We start from the raw sequence: 3,411 nt of genomic DNA on the forward strand, positions 1-3,411 counted from the left end.
GCTGCGACAGTGCCCGCGCTGGCTGGGTGGGGGTGGCCGTCCGCTCTCCCGTGCGTCGCCTTGTTTATCTCGCTCGCCACTGGCGCTCGCCAAGGCACCCCTCCCCAACTTTGAGCGATTGTCCCGAGTCGCCTCTCTGACGAGGTTTACCTGCCCCCTCCCTGACCCTTTCCGGCTGGTTAGCCAGTTCAGTCCTCCCGGCGCCCCGTGCGTTCCTGCCCACTCCACTGAGCGAGCGAGCGGGCGGGCGGGCGAGTCGGACTCCGGGACGCGCAGCGCGACACACCCTCCAACTCGGGGGCTGGCCCCCACCCTTTCTGTCCTTTTCTGTCCACCCCCACTTCCTTCCGCGCTGTTTAACCCTGCCTCTCCTCACCAGTGGCCCCTGGCCCTCCTTGGAGATGGCACTGTGGGCATGTGGGGTGCCCGGTGGGGGCTAGACGGGGAGTTTGTCATGTGCAAACAGTTTCAAAGGCAGCATTTTCTTCCCTTCCTGTCTTGGAGTTCAGGGCGCAGCGCCTTCACTTTAGGTTTAACTCAGAAATCTAAAGAAGCCCACCTGCCCGGCGGTGAAGTGGTGCTGCTACCTCCGTGATTTCAGGCAGCCCTGGCCAATCCTGGTGGCTTCCGAGCACGTCCACAAGTCGAGCGTTCATGGTACCAGGCTGCCAGGCGCAGGGGTTACCTAAAGGCCGACACCACCTTCTTTACATCCCTCTTTCCAAAAAAAGTGTATCTGGTGTAGTTTGCCTGAAAATGAGTGATCAACAGGTATTTGAAGCCTTTTTGACACCTTCCTAAAGTGTTGTGTAAACAGGTTCAGATCTCAAAAAACTTGAAACACAAGGAAATATAGTAATTAAGTTCAGCTCCACAGGTACTTTTGAGGGGGTGCTGTGTTCTTAGCACCATGCCAGGCTCTCTGCGAGATAAGAGGCTCACAAGAAATCGAAGGCCTTAGAAAGCCTACTGACCAGGTGGAAGTGATTTGAGAGCTCAAGTTCACATTAATGTGCTATGACTGCCTAAATTACTGTAAATGCTGGGCGAGGGGGCAGGAGGAATATCAAAGGAAAGGTTAGAGTTGGGGAATGGGCTTAGAGTACTAAGTTCTGAAATAAGTTACACATTGAAGAATAACTCACTGGTGAAGTCCCAAAGGCGGGAGAGGCAGAAGTAACAGGTGTGAGAGGTCGCAGAGGGACTACCAGAGGAGAAGGGGTTCCAATAGTGACCTCAGTGAGGGGAGATACAAAAGATACAAGAGATGATGCCCTCTAGGGTTTATAATCTCATGGAGGACACAGAAAGACTTAAACATGTGAAATAAAACTCAAGATAGGGCACAGTTAAAATGCAAGATGTAGAATAGGTGCTGTTGATCAGAGGAGGGAGCTATGGGCAGGAATCACCAGGACTATATTGCGGGAGGATGAGATCTTTGAGATGGACCACGAGGTGCCAATGGACATGGCATTGCCGAGAGACGAGGAGATGGCCTTGGCCAGACCAAGGACTGTTTCCTGAACAGTAGGAGATAAAGATGGAGAGGAACAATGGTTGAGATTGTGAAAGGCCCAGAAAGCTGACTGGGGGATTGCAGTTTACCCCGTGTGTACTGGGGAGACAAAGTTTTTTGAGCCAGGGAGTAATGTAATGAAAGGGTATATGGAAGGGTTTTTAAAAGTAATGTTAGGAGACAAATCAGGCTGTTATGGTTGTGGAGTGCCCAGGGTTTGGACTGGGATAACTGGAAAAGAGGGTGAGTTTTAGAAACATTACTGTTGAAATAATCTGTTGACAGGGGCAGGGTGAAGGAAAGAGATGAATGGAAATTAATTCCTTGTGGAAATTGATTACACGCCAGGGCCTTGGAGCTGCTGTAGTTAGTAACTTGAGAAATCGGAAATGTGTGTTTTGGAGAGAAGTAATTGACACTCAGGCTGCAGAGAAGTTTTGTGTTTGCCAAGACATCCAAACATAGGTGTCCTGCAAGCAACTGTGACTCCGAGATTGCGGAGAAACCAGGGTGTGTGGTGTGGGAAAGGCTGCCAAAGCTGAGAGAAGGAAGGCAGTCTGGGGATAAATAGGGCACCTTCTTGGTCATAGAGAGGCGGTAGAGGATGCTAGTGAGTGGGACCAAGGGTTGAGTTAGAAGGCTCCGTTCTGTATTGCCATTCAAATGACATTGCCTGGACCTGAACCTGAAGTTGGCAAAACGACTCTGGGGAATGGAGGCTCCAAGGAGAATGGGCTACTTTATTCTTCTAACCATGGTTGGAGGGGAGTAGAATGGAATTTGCTAAAGACATAAATTGTTGGGTTTTGAAACACGCTGAATTTTGCTCTCTATGAGACTTTCGGGTTAGTCCTGGTGTCCCATTCATGGGTGGGGATGGGAAGCAGCTAGATGATCTAAAGAACCATGTTGGAAATTTGGGGCCTAGGGATACTGACTTTCCCAGGGCCAGATCCCTTCCAACCTGCACCATTACCAGTTCCCAGAAATCCAGCGACCTGCCGGCATAGGTTTTTCCTGAGCTCTGAATTCTGCTTTTTTGTTGCAAGGGTGACTTAGGATGATTTGCTGAACAAATTCCCAAAGCTCCAGCTTACAACATCTGAGGGCTGGCGAGTTTGAAGGGTGATTGCAGAAAGTTGCAGAGTGAGTGGAGAATAATTGCGGTTCTTTCACACCCCCTGTTTCTCTCTGAGCAGGATCCAGAAACTAGCAGGGTGAGCTGACGTGCATGCGGAAAGGTGTCCATCCGATATTTTTTCTTTATAGGGAATATATGGTGGTCAAAAAAAATATTGCGTCTACGGCCATGCTACCCTGAACAAGCCCGATTCTGTCTGATCTCAGAAGCTAAGCAGGGTCGAGCCTGGTTAGTACTTGGCTGGGAGACCACCTAGGAAGAACAGGTGCTGTAGGCGTAAAAAAAAAATAAGGGATTGTAAGCTGACAAGGTCCTTGCAATCTGTGAGGTCAACCAAGGGTTGCCTCGCCTAAAAAATTAAAAAAAAAAAAAAAAATTACATGGAGCAGTGGTTGAGCTAATTTACTCTTCATAGAGTAAATTAGTTTTCTGTACTATTTTGACTATGATCTACATTAAGTAAACATTACAGCCTAGTACACTCAATCATGTATGTATAAATGTACTTCAGATTCGTGAAGTACTACCTTCTTTGGCTGGGTGCAATCTTCTCTGATATTTTTATTTTCTATTCTTTTATTTTTCATTTAAAAATGCTTATTGTCACCCACTGAATTGATTTAACCACTCTGTAGTGGGTCATAACCAAGTTTGAAAAACACAGTTATAGAGAATTTTCACATCTAGTAAGTATTTATTAAGCCGCTCATGTGCAGAGCTACCCTTACGAGTGCTGTAGGTGGAAGGGAGC

General features: G+C 47.9%; 1 pseudogene; it reads left to right on the forward strand.

Moving 5' to 3' along the window:
- Positions 1-2,818: 2,818 nt before the first annotated feature.
- On the forward strand, positions 2,819-2,937 carry LOC112475122 (annotated as a pseudogene).
- The last annotated feature ends 474 nt before the right edge of the window (positions 2,938-3,411 follow it).

The sequence above is a fragment of the Pteropus alecto genome, unplaced genomic scaffold, assembly GCF_000325575.1.
Source record: "Pteropus alecto unplaced genomic scaffold, ASM32557v1 scaffold50, whole genome shotgun sequence".
NCBI lineage: Eukaryota > Metazoa > Chordata > Mammalia > Chiroptera > Pteropodidae > Pteropus > Pteropus alecto.